This window comes from Prunus avium, chromosome 5 (assembly GCF_965620075.1).
Source record: "Prunus avium chromosome 5, drPruAviu1.hap1.1, whole genome shotgun sequence".
Lineage (NCBI taxonomy): Eukaryota > Viridiplantae > Streptophyta > Magnoliopsida > Rosales > Rosaceae > Prunus > Prunus avium.
In genome coordinates this window covers 2,808,771-2,827,678 of record NC_142288.1, presented here as the reverse complement: position 1 = coordinate 2,827,678, position 18,908 = coordinate 2,808,771, and positions in this window count along the sequence as shown.

Here is an 18,908-nt window from a genome sequence, read left to right as displayed (position 1 = left end):
CAAGTTTTGGGCTCTATCCGAAATCAATAGGTGTTCCAAAACGGACAATTCAAGTTCAACGGCAGTTCGTTCCTAATTGGAGTGGTTGGTGTATTCCACACCTCTAGCGATTGGATTTCACTCAAAACCCACCAAATGACTCCTCCCACCATGTTATGATGTTGCCCAAGTTTTTGGCCCGATCCGAAATCAATAGGTGTTCCAAATTGGACAATTCAAGTTCAACGGCAGTTCGTTCCTAATTGGAGTGGTTGGTGTATTCCATACTTCTAGCGATTGGATTTCACTCAAAACTCACCAAATGACTCCTCCCACCGTATTATGATGTTGCCCAAGTTTTGGGCTCGATCCAAAATCAATAGGTGTTCCAAATTGGACAATTCAAGTTCAACGGCAGTTCGTTCCTAATTGGAGTGGTTGGTGTATTCCATACTTCTAGCGATTGGATTTCACTCAAAACTAACCAAATGACTCCTCCCACCATATTATGATGTTGCCCAAGTTTTTGGGTCGATACGAAATCAATAGGTGTGAGAAATTGGACAATTCAAGTTCAACGGCAGTGCGTTCCTAATTGGAGTGGTTGGTGTATTCCATACTTCTAGCGATTGGATTTCACTCAAAACTCACCAAATGACTCCTCCCACAATATTATGATGTTGCCCAAGTTTTGGGCTCGATCCGAAATCAATAGGTGTTCCAAATTGGACAATTCAAGTTCAACGGCAGTTCATTCCTAATTGGAGTTGTTGGTGTATTCCATACTTCTGGCGATTGGATTTCACTCAAAACTCACCAAATGACTCCTCCCACCATATTATGAGGTTGCCCAAGTTTGGTGCTCGATCCGAAATCAATAGGTGTGAGAAATTGGACAATTCAAGTTCAACGGCAGTTCGTTCCTAATGGGAGTGGTTGGTGTATTCCATACTTCTAGCGATTGGATTTCACTCAAAACTCACCAAATGACTCCTCCCAACATATTATGATGTTGCCCAAGTTTTGGGCTCGATCCGAAATCAATAGGTGTGAGAAATTGGACAATTCAAGTTCAACGGCAGTTCGTTCCTAATTGGAGTGGTTGGTGTATTCCATACTTCTAGCGATTGGATTTCACTCAAAACTCACCAAATGACTCCTCCCACCATATTATGATGTTGCCCAAGTTTTGGGCTCGATCCAAAATCAATAGGTGTTCCAAATTGGACAATTCCAGTTCAACGGCAGTTCGTTCCTAATTGGAGTGGTTGGTGTATTCCATACTTCTAGCGATTGGATTTCACTCAAAACTGACCAAATGAATCCTCCCACCATATTATGATGTTGCCCAAGTTTTGGGCTCGATCCGAAATCAATAGGTGTTCCAAATTGGACAATTCAAGTTCAACGGCAGTTCGTTCCTAATTGGAGTGGTTGGTGTATTCCACACTTCTAGCGATTGGATTTCACTCAAAACTAACCAAATGACTCCTCCCACCATATTACGATGTTGCCCAAGTTTTGGGCTCGATCCGAAATCAATTGGTGTTCGAAATTGGACAATTCAAGTTCAACGGCAGTTCGTTCCTAATTGGAGTTGTTGGTGTATTCCATACTTCTGGCGATTGGATTTCACTCAAAACTCACCAAATGACTCCTCCCACCATATTATGTTGTTGCCCAAGTTTTGGGCTCGATCCGAAATCAATAGGTGTGGGAAATTGGACAATTCAAGTTCAACGGCAGTTCGTTCCTAATTGGAGTGGTTGGTGTATTCCATACTTCTAGCGATTGGATTTCTCTCAAAACTCGCCAAAGGACTCCTCCCACCATATTTTGATGTTGCCCAAGTTTTGGGCTCGATTCGAAATCAATAGGTGTGAGAAATTGGACAATTCAAGTTCAACGGCAGTTCGTTCCTAATTGGAGTGGTTGGTGTATTCCATACTTCTAGCGGTTGGATTTCACTCAAAACTAACCAAATGACTCCTCCCACCATATTATGAGGTTGCCCAAGTTTGGGGCTCGATCCGAAATCAATAGGTGTGAGAAATTGGACAATTCAAGTTCAACGGCAGTTCGTTCCTAATGGGAGTGGTTGGTGTATTCCATACTTCTAGCGATTGGATTTCACTCAAAACTCACCAAATGACTCCTCCCACAATATTATGATGTTGCCCAAGTTTTGGGCTCGATCCGAAATCAATAGGTGTTCCAAATTGGACAATTCAAGTTCAACGGCAGTTCGTTCCTAATTGGAGTTGTTGGTGTATTCCATACTTCTGGCGATTGGATTTCACTCAAAACTCACCAAATGACTCCTCCCACCATATTATGTTGTTGCCCAAGTTTTGGGCTCTATCCGAAATCAATAGGTGTGGGAAATTGGACAATTCAAGTTCAACGGCAGTTCGTTCCTAATTGGAGTGGTTGGTGTATTCCATACTTCTAGCGATTGGATTTCTCTCAAAACTCGCCAAAGGACTCCTCCCACCATATTTTGATGTTGCCCAAGTTTTGGGCTCGATTCGAAATCAATAGGTGTGAGAAATTGGACAATTCAAGTTCAACGGCAGTTCGTTCCTAATTGGAGTGGTTGGTGTATTCCATACTTCTAGCGATTGGATTTCACTCAAAACTCACCAAATGACTCCTCCCACCATATTATGATGTTGCCCAAGTTTTGGGCTCGATCCGAAATCAATAGGTGTTCCAAATTGGACAATTCAAGTTCAACGGCAGTTCGTTCCTAATTGGAGTGGTTGGTGTATTCCATACTTCTAGCGATTGGATTTCACTCAAAACTGATCAAATGAATCCTCCCACCATATTATGATGTTGCCCAAGTTTTGGGCTCGATCCGAAATCAATAGGTGTTCCAAATTGGACAATTCAAGTTCAACGGCAGTTCGTTCCTAATTGGAGTGGTTGGTGTATTCCATACTTCTAGCGATTGGATTTCACTCAAAACTAACCAAATGACTCCTCCCACCATATTACGATGTTTCCCAAGTTTTGGGCTCGATCCGAAATCAATTGGTGTTCGAAATTGGACAATTCAAGTTGGCAGTTCGTTCCAAATTGGAGTGATTGGTGTTTTCCATACTTCTAGCGATTGGATTTCACTCAAAACTCACCAAAGGACTCCTCCCACCATATTTTGATGTTGCCCAAGTTTTGGGCTCGATTCGAAATCAATAGGTGTGAGAAATTGGACAATTCAAGTTCAACGGCAGTTCGTTCCTAATTGGAGTGGTTGGTGTATTCCATACTTCTAGCGATTGGATTTCACTCAAAACTCACCAAATGACTCCTCCCACCATATTATGATGTTGCCCAAGTTTTGGGCTCGATCCGAAATCAATAGGTGTTCCAAATTGGACAATTCAAGTTCAACGGCAGTTCGTTCCTAATAGGAGTGGTTGGTGTATTCCATACTTCTATCGATTGGATTTCAATCAAAACTCACCAAAGGACTCCTCCCACCACGTTATGATGTTGCCCAAGTTTTGGGCTCGATTCGAAATCAAAATGTGTGAGAAATTGGACAATTCAAGTTCAACGGCAGTTCGTTCCTAATTGGAGTGGTTGGTGTATTCCATAGTTCTATCGATTGGATTTCACTCAAAACTCACCAAATGACTCCTCCCACCATATTATGATGTTGCCCAAGTTTGGGGCTCGATCCGAAATCAATAGGTGTGAGAAATTGGACAATTCAAGTTCAATGGCAGTTCGTTCCTAATTGGAGTGGTTGGTGTATTCCATACTTCTAGCGATTGGATTTCACTCAAAACTCACCAAATGACTCCTCCCACCATATTATGATGTTGCCCAAGTTTTGGGCTCGATCCGAAGTCAATAGGTGTGAGAAATTGGTCAATTCAAGTTCAACGGCAGTTCATTCCTAATCGGAGTGGTTGGTGTATTCCGTACTTCTAGCATTTGGATTTCACTCAAAACACACCAAATGACTCCTCCCACCATATTATGATGTTTCCCAAGTTTTGGGCTCGATCCGAAATCAATAGGTGTGAGAAATTGGACAATTCAAGTTTAACGGCAGTTCGTTCCTAATTGGAGTGGTTGGTGTATTCCATACTACTAGCGATTGGATTTCACTCAAAACTCACCAAATGACTCCTCCCACCATATTATGATGTTGCACAAGTTTGGGGTTCGATCCGAAATCAATAGGTGTGAGAAATTGGACAATTCAAGTTCAACGGCAGTTCGTTCCTAATTGGAGTGGTTGGTGTATTCCATACTTCTAGCGATTGGAGTTCACTCAAAACTCACCAAATGACTCCTCCCACCATAATATGATATTGCCCAAGTTTTGGGCTCGATCCGAAATCAATAGGTGTTCCAAATTGGACAATTCAAGTTCAACGGTAGTTCGTTCCTAATTGGAGTGGTTGTTGTATTCCATACTTCTAGCGATTGGATTTCACTCAAAACTCACCAAATGACTCCTCCCACCATATTATGATGTTGCCCAAGTTTTGGGCTCGATCCGAAATCAATAGGTGTGAGAAATTGGTCAATTCAAGTTCAACGGCAGTTCGTTCCTAATCGGAGTGGTTGGTGTATTCCGTACTTCTAGCAATTGGATTTCACTCAAAACTCACCAAATGACTCCTCCCACCATATTATGATGTTTCCCAAGTTTTGGGCTCGATCCGAAATCAATAGGTGTGAGAAATTGGACAATTCAAGTTTAACGGCAGTTCGTTCCTAATTGGAGTGGTTGGTGTATTCCATACTACTAGCGATTGGATTTCACTCAAAACTCACCAAATGACTCCTCCCACCATATTATGATGTTGCCCAAGTTTTGGGATCGATCCGAAATCAATTGGTGTTCCAAATTTGACAATTCAAGTTCAACGGCAGTTCGTTCCTAACTGGAGTGGTTCGTGTATTCCATACTTCTAGCGATTGGATTTCACTCAAAACTCACCAAATGACTACTCCCACCATATTATGATGTGGCCCAAGTTTTGGGCTCGATCCGAAATCAATAGGTGTTCCAAATTGGACAATTCAAGTTCAACGGCAGTTCGTCCCTGTTGTGGGCTCGTTTTGGGCTTGTGTCTCCAATCTGAAAAATCTGGAAAAATATGGATCTCGAAGCTCTTTGTCTTATCTTTCCAAGCATATGCAGCCCAGCTCAAGGAAAAATCGGAAAGCCCTTCAAATGTGATTTTTGGCCCAGTAACGCAGATGCTGCCGAATTTGACCTTAAGTTGCCAAAACATGTATAACTTTCTCTAGAAGACTCGGAATCATGAACCGTAAATTATACTGAGCAAGTACAGTCCAATCCGTGAAGTTGACTGATCTGCAGACACCGTTTTGAGCTAACTTGTCTCCAAAATTCAATTAGTGAGTCTCAAGCTTATAACACTGAAACAAACACAAAACTTATTAAAAGCACAAGTTTAACTCAGAAACATAACCAAATCATAAATTAGAAGGGTACAAAATGATATGTAATTATGCACCGATCAAGAAATTGGACAATTCAAGTTCAACGGCAGTTCGTTCCTAATTGGAGTGGTTGGTGTATTCCATACTTCTAGCGATTGGATTTCCCTCAAAACTCACCAAATGACTCCTCCCACCATATTATGATGTTGCCCAAGTTTTGGGCTCGATCCGAAATCAATAGGTGTGAGAAATTGGACAATTCAAGTTCAACGGCAGTTCGTTCCTAATTGGTTTGGTTGGTGTATTCCACACTTCTAGAGATTGGATTTCACTCAAAACACACCAAATGACTCCTCCCACCATATTATGATGTTGCCCAAGTTTTGGGATCGATCCGAAATCAATTGGTGTTCCAAATTGGACAATTCAAGTATAACGGCAGTTCGTTCCTAACTGGAGTGGTTGGTGTATTCCATACTTCTAGCGATTGGATTTCACTCAAAACTCACCAAATGACTCCTCCCACCATATTATGATGTTGCCCAAGTTTTGGGCTCGATCCGACATCAATAGGTGTGAGAAATTGGTCAATTTAATTTCAACGACAGTTCTTTCCTAATTGGAGTGGTTGGTGTATTCCATACTTCTAGCGATTCGATTTCACTCAAAACCCACCAAATGACTCCTCCCACCATATTATGATGTTGCCCAAGTTTTGGGCTCGATCCGAAATCAATAGGTGTGAGAAATTGGACAATTCAAGTTCAACGGCAGTTCGTTCCTAATTGGAGTGGTTGGTGTATTCCATACTTCTAGCGATTGGATTTCACTGCAAACTCACCAAATAACTCCTCCCACCATATTATGATGTTGCCCAAGTTTTGGGCTCGATCCGAAATCAATAGGTGTTCCAAATTTGACAATTCAAGTTCAACGGCAGTTCGTTCCTAACTGGAGTGGTTCGTGTATTCCATACTTCTAGCGATTGGATTTCACTCAAAACTCACCAAATGACTACTCCCACCATATTATGATGTGGCCCAAGTTTTGGGCTCGATCCGAAATCAATAGGTGTTCCAAATTGGACAATTCAAGTTCAACGGCAGTTCGTTCCTAACTGGAGTGGTTCGTGTATTCCATACTTCTAGCGATTGGATTTCACTCAAAACTAACCAAATGAATCCTCCCACCATATTATGATGTTGCCCAAGTTTTGGGCTCGATCCGAAATCAATAGGTGTTCCAAATTGGACAATTCAATTTCAACGGCAGTTCGTTCCTAACTGGAGTGGTTCGTGTATTCCATACTTCTAGCGATTGGATTTCACTCAAAACTCACCAAATGACTACTCCCACCATATTATGATGTGGCCCGGTGTGAGAAATTGGTCAATTCAATTTCAACGAAAGTTTGTTCCTAATTGGAGTGGTTGGTGTATTCCATACTTCTAGCGATTGGATTTCACTCAAAACTCACCAAATGACTCCTCCCACCATATTATGATGTTGTCCAAGTTTTGGACTCAATCTGACATCAATAGGTGTGAGAAATTGGTCAATTCAATTTCAACGACAGTTCTTTCCTAATTGGAGTGGTTGGTGTATTCCATACTTCTAGCGATTCGATTTCACTCAAAACTCACCAAATGACTCCTCCCACCATATTATGATGTTGCCCAAGTTTTGGGCTCTATCCGAAATCAATAGGTGTGAGAAATTGGACAATTCAAGTTCAACGGCAGTTCGTTCCTAATTGGAGTGGTTGGTGTATTCCACACTTCTAGCGATTGGATTCCACTCAAAACTCACCAAATGACTCCTCCCACCATATTATGATGTTGCCCAAGTTTGGGCCTCGATCCGAAATCAATAGGTGTGAGAAATTGGACAATTCAAGTTCAACGGCAGTTCGTTCCTAATTGGAGTGGTTGGTGTATTCCATACTTCTAGCGATTGGATTTCACTCAAAACTCACCAAATGACTCCTCCCACCAAATTATGATGTTGTCCAAGTTTTGGGCTCGATCCGAAATCAATAGGTGTGAGAAATTGGACAAGTTAAGTTCAACGGCAGTTCGTTCCTAATTGGAGTGGTTGGTGTATTCCATACTTCTAGCGATTGGATTTCACTCAAAACTCACTAAATGACTCCTCCCACCATATTATGATGTTGCCCAAGTTTTGGGCTCGATCCGAAATCGATAGGTGTGAGAAATTGGTCAATTCAATTTCAACGACAGTTCGTTCCTAATTGGAGTGGTTGGTGTATTCCATACTTCTAGCGATTGGATTTCACTCAAAACTCACCAAATGACTCCTCCCACCATATTATGATGTTGCCCAAGTTTTGGCCTCGATCTGAAATCAATAGGTGTGAGAAATTGGACAATTCAAGTTCAACGGCAGTTCGTTCCTAATTGGAGTGGTTGGTGTATTCCATACTTCTTGCGATTGGATTTCACTTAAAACTCACCAAATGACTACTCCCACCATATTATGATGTGGCCCAAGTTTTGGGCTCGATCCGAAATCAAATGGTGTGAGAAATTGGTCAATTCAATTTCAACGAAAGTTTGTTCCTAATTGGAGTGGTTGGTGTATTCCATACTTCTAGCGATTGGATTTCACTCAAAACTCACCAAATGACTCCTCCCACCATATTATGATGTTACCCAAGTTTTGGGCTCGATCCGAAATCAATAGGTGTGAGAAATTGGACAATTCAAGTTCAACGGCAGTTCGTTCCTAACTGGAGTGGTTGGTGTATTACATACTTCTAGCGATTGGATTTCACTCAAAACTCACCAAATGACTCCTCCCACCATATTATGATGTTGCCCAAGTTTTGGGCTCGATCCGAAATCAATAGGTGTGAGAAATTGGACAATTCAAGTTCAACGGCAGTTCGTTCCTAATTTGAGTGGTTGGTGTATTCCATACTTCTAGCGATTGGATTTCACTCAAAACTCAACAAATGACTCCTCCCACCATATTTTGTTGTTGCCTAAGTTTTGGGCTCGATCCGAAATCAATAGGTGTTCCAAATTGGACAATTCAAGTTCAACGGCAGTTCGTTCCTAATTGGAGTGGTTGGTGTATTCCATACTTCTAGCGATTGGATTTCACTCAAAACTCACCAAATGACTCCACCCACCATATTATGATGTTGCCCAAGTTTTGGGCTCGATCCGAATTCAATAGGTGTGAGAAAATGGTCAATTCAATTTCAACGACAGTTCTTTCCTAATTGGAGTGGTTGGTGTATTCCATACTTCTAGCGATTGGATTTCACTCAAAACTCACCAAATGACTTCTCCCACCATATTATCGTGTTGCCCAAGTTTTGGGCTCGATCAGAAATCAATAGGTGTGAGAAATTGGACAATTCAAGTTCAACGGCAGTTCGTTCCTGATTGGAGTGGTTGGTGTATTCCATACTTCTAGCGATTGGATTTCACTCAAAACTCACCAAATGACTCCTCCCCCCATATTATCGTGTTGCCGAAGTTTTGGGCTTGATTTGAAATCAATAGGTGTGATAAATTGGACAATTCAAGTTCAACGGCAGTTCGTTCCTAATTGGAGTGGTTGGTGTATTCCATACTTCTAGCGATTGGATTTCACTCAAAACTCACCAAATGACTCCTCCCACCATATTAATATGTAGCCCAAGTTTTGGGCTCGATCCGAAATCAATAGGTGTGAGAAATTGGACAATTCAAGTTCAACGGCAGTTCGTTCCTAATTGGAGTGGTTGGTGTATTCCATACTTCTAGCGATTGGATTTCACTGAAAACTCACCAAATAACTCCTCCCACCATATTATGATGTTGCCCAAGTTTTGGGCTCGATCCTAAATCAATAGGTGTGAGAAATTGGACAATTCAAGTTCAACGACAGTTCGTTCCTAATTGGAGTGGTTGGTGTATTCCATAGTTCTAGCGATCGGATTTCACTCAAAACTCACCAAATGACTCCTCCCACCATATTATGATGTTGCCCAAGTTTTGGGCTCGATCCGAAATCAATAGGTGTGTGAAATTGGTCAATTCAATTTCAACGAAAGTTCGTTCCTAATTGGAGTGGTTGGTGTATTCCATACTTCTAGCGATTGGATTTCACTCAAAACTCACCAAATGACTCCCCCCACCATATTATGACGTTGCCCAAGTTTTGGGCTCGATCCGAAATCAATAGGTGTTCCAAATTGGACAATTCAAGTTCAACGGCAGTTCGTTCCTAACTGGAGTGGTTCGTGTATTCCATACTTCTAGCGATTGGATTTCACTCAAAACTCACCAAATGACTCCTCCCACCATATTATGATGTTGCCCAAGTTTTGGGCTCGATCCGAAATCAATAGGTGTGAGAAATTGGACAATTCAAGTTCAACGGCAGTTCGTTCCTAATTGGAGTGGTTGGTGTATTCCATACTTCTAGCGATTGGATTTCACTCAAAACTCACCAAATGACTCCTCCCACCAAATTATGATGTTGTCCAAGTTTTGGGCTCGATCCGAAATCAATAGGTGTGAGAAATTGGACAATTCAAGTTCAACGGCAGTTCGTTCCTAATTGGAGTGGTTGGTGTATTCCATACTTCTAGCGATCGGATTTCACTCAAAACTCACCAAATGACTCCTCCCACCATATTATGATGTTGCCCAAGTTTTGGGCTCGATCCGAAATCAATAGGTGTGTGAAATTGGTCAATTCAATTTCAACGAAAGTTCGTTCCTAATTGGAGTGGTTGGTGTATTCCATACTTCTAGCGATTGGATTTCACTCAAAACTCACCAAATGACTCCTCCCACCAAATTATGATGTTGTGAAAGTTTTGGGCTCGATCCGAAATCAATAGGTGTGAGAAATTGGACAATTCAAGTTCAACGGCAGTTCGTTCCTAATTGGAGTGGTTGGTGTATTCCATACTTATAGCGATTGGATTTCACTCAAAAGTTACCAAATGACTCCTCCGACCAAATTATGATGTTGTCCAAGTTTTGGGCTCGATCCGAAATCAATAGGTGTTCAAAATTGGACAATTCAACTTGAACGGCAGTTCGTTCCTAATTGGAGTGGTTGGAGTATTCCTTATTTCTAGCGATTGGATTTCACTCAAAACTCACCAAATGACTCCTCCCACCATATTATGATGTTTCCCAAGTTTTGGGCTCGATGTGAAATCAAAAGGTGTGAGAAATTGGACAATTCAAGTTCAACGGCAGTTCGTTCCTAATTGGAGTGGTTGGTGTATTCCATACTTCTAGCGATTGGATTTCACTCAAAACTCACTAAATGACTCCTCCCACCATATTATGATGTTGCGCAAGTTTTGGGCTCGATCCAAAATCGATAGGTGTGAGAAATTGGTCAATTCAATTTCAACGACAGTTCGTTCCAAATTGGAGTGGTTGGTGTATTCCATACTTCTAGCGATTGAATTTCACTCAAAACTCACCAAATGACTCCTCCCACCATATTATGATGTTGCCCAAGTTTTGGCCTCGATCTGAAATCAATAGGTGTGAGAAATTGGACAATTCAAGTTCAACGGCAGTTCGTTCCAAATTGGGGTGGTTGGTGTATTCCATACTTCTAGCGATTGGTTTTCACTCAAAACTCTCCAAATGACTCCTCCCACCATATTATGATGTTGCCCAAGTTTTGGGCTCGATCCGAAATCAATAGGTGTGAGAAATTGGACAATTCAAGTTCAACGGCAGTTCGTTCCTAATTTGAGTGGTTGGTGTATTCCATACTTCTAGCGATTGGATTTCACTCAAAACTCAACAAATGACTCCTCCCACCATATTTTGTTGTTGCCTAAGTTTTGGGCTCGATCCGAAATCAATAGGTGTTCCAAATTGGACAATTCAAGTTCAACGGCAGTTCGTTCCTAATTGGAGTGGTTGGTGTTTTCCATACTTCTAGCGATTGGATTTCACTCAAAACTCACCAAATGACTCCACCCACCATATTATGATGTTGCCCAAGTTTTGGGCTCGATCCGAATTCAATAGGTGTGAGAAAATGGTCAATTCAATTTCAACGACAGTTCTTTCCTAATTGGAGTGGTTGGTGTATTCCATACTTCTAGCGATTGGATTTCACTCAAAACTCACCAAATGACTCCTCCCACCATATTATCGTGTTGCCCAAGTTTTGGGCTCGATCCGAATTCAATAGGTGTGAGAAATTGGACAATTCAAGTTCAACGGCAGTTCGTTCCTAATTGGAGTGGTTGGTGTATTCCATACTTCTAGCGATTGGATTTCACTCAAAACTCACCAAATGACTCCTCCCCCCATATTATCGTGTTGCCGAAGTTTTGGGCTTGATTTGAAATCAATAGGTGTGAGAAATTTGACAATTCAAGTTCAACGGCAGTTCGTTCCTAATTGGAGTGGTGGGTGTATTCCATACTTCTAGCGATTGGATTTCACTCAAAACTCACCAAATGATTCGTCCCACCATATTATGATGTTGCCCAAGATTTGGGCTCGATCCGAAATCAATAGGTGTTCCAAATTGGACAATTCAAGTTCAACGGCAGTTCATTCCTAATTGGAGTGGTTGGTGTATTCCATACTTCTAGTGATTGGATTTCACTCAAAACTCACCAAATGACTCCTCCCACCATATTATGATGTTGCCCAAGTTTTGGGCTCGATCTGAAATCAATTGGTGTGAGAAATTGGACAATTCAAGTTCAACGGCAGTTCGTTCCTAATTGGAGTGGTTGGTGTATTCCGTACTTCTAGCGATTGGATTTCACTCAAAACTCACCAATTGACTCCTCCCACCATATTATGATGTTGCCCTAGTTTTGGGCTCGATCCGAAATCAATAGCTGTTCCAAATTGGATAATTCAAGTTCAACGGCAGTTCGTTCCTAATTGCAATGGTTGGTGTATTCCATACTTCAAGCGATTGGATTTCACTCAAAACACACCAAATGACTCCTCCCACCATATTATGTTGTTGCCCAAGTTTTGGGATCGATCCGAAATCAATAGGTGAAAGAAATTGGTCAATTCAATTTCAACGGCATTTCGTTCCAAATTGGAGTGGTTGGTGTATTCCATACTTCTTGAGATTGGATTTCACTCAAAACTCACCAAATGACTCCTCCGACCATATTATGATGTTGCCCAAGTTTGGGGCTCGATCCGAAATCAATAGGTGTGAGAAATTGGACAATTCAAGTTCAACGGCAGTTCGTTCCTAATTGGAGTGGTTGGTGTATTCCATACTTCTAGTGATTGGATTTCAGTCAAAACTCACCAAATGACTCCTCCCACCATATTATGATGTTGCCCAAGTTTTGGGCTCGATCCGAAATCAATAGGTGTTCCAAATTGGACAATTCAAGTTCAACGGTAGTTCGTTCCCAATTGGAGTGGTTGGTGTATTCCATACTTCTGGCGATTGGATTTCACTCAAAACTCACCAAATGACTCCTCCCACCATATTATGATGTTGACCAAGTTTTGGGCTCGATCCGAAATCAATAGGTGTTCCAAATTGGACAATTCAAGTTCAACGGCAGTTCGTTCCTAATTGGAGTGGTTGGTGTATTCCATACTTCTAGCGATTGGATTTCACTCAAAACTCACCAAATCACTCCTCACACTATATTATCATGTTGCCCAAGTTTTGGGCTCGATCCGAAATCAATAGGTGTGAGAAATTGGACAATTCAAGTTCAACGGCAGTTCGTTCCTAATTGGAGTGGTTGGTGTATTCCATACTTCTAGCGATGGGATTTCACTCAAAACTCACCAAATGACTCCTCCCACCATATTATGATGTTGCCCAAGTTTTGGCCTCGATCTGAAATCAATAGGTGTGAGAAATTGGACAATAGAAGTTCAACGGCAGTTCGTTCCTAATTCGAGTGGTTGGTGTATTCCATACTTCTAGCGATTGGATTTCACTTAAAACTCACCAAATGACTACTCCCACCATATTATGATGTGGCCCAAGTTTTGGGCTCGATCCGAAATCAATAGGTGTTAGAAATTGGTCAATTCAATTTCAACGAAAGTTTGTTCCTAATTGGAGTGGTTGGTGTATTCCATACTTCTAGCGATTGGATTTCACTCAAAACTCACCAAATGACTCCTCCCACCATATTATGATGTTACCCAAGTTTTGGGCTCGATCCGAAATCAATAGGTGTGAGAAATTGGACAATTCAAGTTCAACGGCAGTTCGTTCCTAACTGGAGTGGTTGGTGTATTCCATACTTCTAGCGATTGGATTTCACTCAAAACTCACCAAATGACTCCTCCCACCATATTATGATGTTGCCCAAGTTTTGGGCTCGATCCGAAATCAATAGGTGTGAGAAATTGGACAATTCAAGTTCAACGGCAGTTCGTTCCTAATTTGAGTGGTTGGTGTATTCCATACTTCTAGCGATTGGATTTCACTCAAAACTCAACAAATGACTCCTCCCACCATATTTTGTTGTTGCCTAAGTTTTGGGCTCGATCCGAAATCAATAGGTGTTCCAAATTGGACAATTCAAGTTCAACGGCAGTTCGTTCCTAATTGGAGTGGTTGGTGTATTCCATACTTCTAGCGATTGGATTTCACTCAAAACTCACCAAATGACTCCACCCACCATATTATGATGTTGCCAAAGTTTTGGGCTCGATCCGAATTCAATAGGTGTGAGAAAATGGTCAATTCAATTTCAACGACAGTTCTTTCCTAATTGGAGTGGTTGGTGTATTCCATACTTCTAGCGATTGGATTTCACTCAAAACTCACCAAATGACTCCTCCCACCATATTATCGTGTTGCCCAAGTTTTGGGCTCGATCCGAAATCAATAGGTGTGAGAAATTGGACAATTCAAGTTCAACGGCAGTTCGTTCCTAATTGGAGTGGTTGGTGTATTCCATACTTCTAGCGATTGGATTTCACTCAAAACTCACCAAATGACTCCTCCCCCCATATTATCGTGTTGCCGAAGTTTTGGGCTTGATTTGAAATCAATAGGTGTGAGAAATTGGACAATTCAAGTTCAACGGCAGTTCTTTCCTAATTGGAGTGGTGGGTGTATTCCATACTTCTAGCGATTGGATTTCACTCAAAACTCACCAAATGATTCGTCCCACCATATTATGATGTTGCCCAATATTTGGGCTCGATCCGAAATCAATAGGTGTTCCGGATTGGACAATTCAAGTTCAACGGCAGTTCATTCCTAATTGGAGTGGTTGGTGTATTCCGTACTTCTAGCGATTGGATTTCACTCAAAACTCACCAATTGACTCCTCCCACCATATTATGATGTTGCACAAGTTTTGGGCTCGATCCGAAATCAATAGGTGTTCCAAATTGGATAATTCAAGTTCAACGGCAGTTCGTTCCTAATTGCAATGGTTGGTGTATTCCATACTTCAAGCGATTGGATTTCACTCAAAACACACCAAATGACTCCTCCCACCATATTATGTTGTTGCCCAAGTTTTGGGATCGATCCGAAATCAATAGGTGCGAGAAATTGGTCAATTCAATTTCAACGGCATTTCGTTCCAAATTGGAGTGGTTGGTGTATTCCATACTTCTTGAGATTGGATTTCAATCAAAACTCACCAAATGACTCCTCCGACCATATTATGAAGTTGCCCAAGTTTGGGGCTCGATCCGAAATCAATAGGTGTGAGAAATTGGACAATTCAAGTTCAACGGCAGTTCGTTCCTAATTGGAGTGGTTGGTGTATTCCATACTTCTAGCGATTGGATTTCACTCAAAACTCACCAAATGACTCCTCCCACCATATTATCATGTTGCCCAAGTTTTGGGCTCGATCCGAAATCAATAGGTGTTCCAAATTGGACAATTCAAGTTCAACGGCAGTTCGTTCCTAATTGGAATGGTTGGTGTATTCCATACTTCTAGCGATTGGATTTCACTCAAAACTCACCAAATGACTCCTCCCACCATATTATGATGTTGCCCAAGTTTTGGGCCCGATCCGAAATCAATAGGTGTTCCAAATTGGACAATTCAAGTTCAACGGTAGTTCGTTCCCAATTGGAGTGGTTGGTGTATTCCATACTTCTGGCGATTGGATTTCACTCAAAACTCACCAAATGACTCCTCCCACCATATTATGATGTTGACCAAGTTTTGGGCTCGATCCGAAATCAATAGGTGTTCCAAATTGGACAATTCAAGTTCAACGGCAGTTCGTTCCTAATTGGAGTGGTTGGTGTATTCCATACTTCTAGCGATTGGATTTCACTCAAAACTCACCAAATCACTCCTCCCACCATATTATGATGTTGCCCAAGTTTTGGGCTCGATCCGAAATCAATAGGTGTGAGAAATTGGACAATTCAAGTTCAACGGCAGTTCGTTCCTAATTGGAGTGGTTGGTGTATTCCATACTTCTAGCCATTGGATTTCACTCAAAACTCACCAAATGACTCCTCCCACCATATTATGATGTTGCCCAAGTTTTGGGCTCGATCAGAAATCAATAGGTGTGAGAAATTGGACAATTCAATTTCAACGGCAGTTCGTTTCTACTTGGAGTGGTTGGTGTATTCCGTACTTCTGGCGATTGGATTTCACTCAAAACTCACCAAATGACTCCTCCCACCATATTATGTTGTTGCCCAAGTTTTGGGTTCGATCCGAAATCAATAGGTGTTCCAAATTGGACAACTCAAGTTCAACGGCAGTTCGTTCCTAATTGGAGTGGTTGGTGTATTCCATACTTCTAGCGATTGGATTTCACTCAAAACTCACCAAATAACTCCTCCCACCATATTATGATGTTGCCCAAGTTTTGGGCTCGATACGAAATCAATAGGTGTTCCAAATTGGACAATTCAAGTTCAACGGCTGTTCGTTCCTAGTTGGAGTGGTTGGTGTATTCCATACTTCTAGCGATTGGATTTCACTCAAAACTAACCAAATGATGACTCCCACCATATTATGATGTTGCCCAAGTTTTGGGCTCGGTCCAAAATCAATAGGTGTGAGAAATTGGACAATTCAAGTTCAACTGCAGTTCGTTCCTAATTGGAGTGGTTGGTGTATTCCACACTTCTAGCGATTGGATTTCACTCAAAACTCACCAAATGACTCCTCTCACCATATTATGATGTTGCCCAAGTTTGGGGCTCGATCCAAAATCAATAGGTGTTCCAAATTGGACAATTCAAGTTCAACGGCAGTTTGTTTCTACTTGGAGTGGTTGGTGTATTCCGTACTTCTAGCGATTGGATTTCACTCAAAACTCACCAAAGGACTCCTCCCACCGTATTATGATGTTGCCCAAGTTTTGGGCTCGATTCGAAATCAATAGGTGTTCCAAATTGGACAATTCAAGTTCAACGGCAGTTCGTTCCTAATTGGAGTGGTTGGTGTATTCCATACTTCTATCGATTGGATTTCACTCAAAACTCACCAAATGACTCCTCCCACTATATTATGATGTTGCCCAAGTTTGGGGCTCGATGCGAAATCAATAGGTGTGAGAAATTGGACAATTCAAGTTCAACGGCAGTTCGTTCCTAATTGGAGTGGTTGGTGTATTCCATACTTCTAGCGATTGGATTTCACTCAAAACTCACCAAATGACTCCTCCCACCATACTATGATGTTGCCCAAGTTTTGGGCTTGATCCGAAGTCAATAGGTGTGAGAAATTGGTCAATTCAAGTTCAACGGCAGTTCGTTCCTAATCGGAGTGGTTGGTGTATTCCGTACTTCTAGCAATTGGATTTCACTCAAAACTCACCAAATGACTCCTCCCACCGTATTATGATGTTGCCCAAGGTTTGGGCTCGATCCGAAATGAATAGGTGAGAGAAATTGGACAATTCAAGTTCAACGGCAGTTCGTTCCTAATTGGAGTGGTTGGTGTATTCCATACTTCTACCGATTGGATTTCCCTGAAAACTCACCAAATGACTCCTCCCACCATATTATGATGTTGCCCAAGTTTGGAGCTCGATCCGAAATCAATAGGTGTTCCAAGTTGGACAATTCAAGTTCAACGGCAGTTCGTTCCTAATTGGAGTGGTTGGTGTATTCCATACTTCTAGCGATTGGATTTCACTCAAAACTCACCAAATGACTCCTCCCACCATATAATGATGTTGCCCAAGTTTTGGGCTCGATCCGAAATCATTAGGTGTTCCAAGTTGGACAATTCAAGTTCAACGGTAGTTCGTTCCTAGTTGGAGTGGTTGGTGTATTCCATACTTCTAGCGATTGGATTTCATTCAAAACTCACCAAATGACTCCTCCCACCATATTATGATGTTGCCCAAGTTTTGGGCTCGATCCGAAATGAATAGGTGAGAGAAATTGGACAATTCAAGTTCAACGGCAGTTCGTTCCTAATTGGGGTGGTTGGTGTATTCCATACTTCTAGTGATTGGAGTTCACTCAAAACTCACCAAACGACTCCTCCCACCATAATATGATGTTGCCTAAGTTTTGGGCTCGATCCAAAATCAATAGGTGTTCCAAATTGGACAATTCAAGTTCAACGGCAGTTCGTTCCAAATTGGTTTGGTTATTGTTTTCCATACTTCTAGCGATTGGATTTCACTCAAAACTCACCAAATGACTCCTCCCACCATATTACGATGTTGCCCAAGTTTTGGGCTCGATCCGAAATCAATAGGTGTGAGAAATTGGACAATTAAACTTCAACGGCAGTTCATTCCTAATTGGAGTGGTTGGTGTATTCCATACTTCTAGTGATTGGAGTTCACTCAAAACTCACCAAATGACTCCTCCCACCATAATATGATGTTGCCTAAGTTTTGGGCTCGATCCGAAATCAATAGGTGTTCCAAATTGGACAATTCAAGTTCAACGGCAGTTCGTTCGTAATTGGACTGGTTGGTGTATTCCATACTTCTAGCGATTGGATTTCACTCAAAACTCACCAAACGACTCCTCCCACCAAATTATGATGTTGTCCAAGTTTTGGGCTCGATCCGAAATCAATAGGTGTGAGAAATTGGACAATTAAACTTCAACGGCAGTTCATTCCTAATTGGAGTGGTTGGTGTATTCCATACTTCTAGCGATTGGATTTCACTCAAAACTCACCAAATGACTCCTCCCACCATATTATGACGTTGCCCAAGTCTTGGGCTCGATCCGAAATCAATAGGTGTGAGAAATTGGACAGTTCAAGTTCAACGGCAGTTCGTTTCTAATTGGAGTGGTTGGTGTATTCCATACTTCTAGCGATTGGATTTCACTCAAAACACACCAAATGACTCCTCCCACCACATTATGATGTTGTCCAAGTTTTGGGCTCGATACGAAATCAATAGGTGTGAGAAATTGGACAATTCAATTTCAACGGCAGTTCGTTCCTAATTTTAGTGGTTCTTGTATTCCATACTTCTAGCGATTGGATTTCACTTAAAATTCACCAAATGACTCCCCCCCCACCATATTATGATGTTGCCCAAGTTTTGGGCTCGATCCGAAATCAATGGG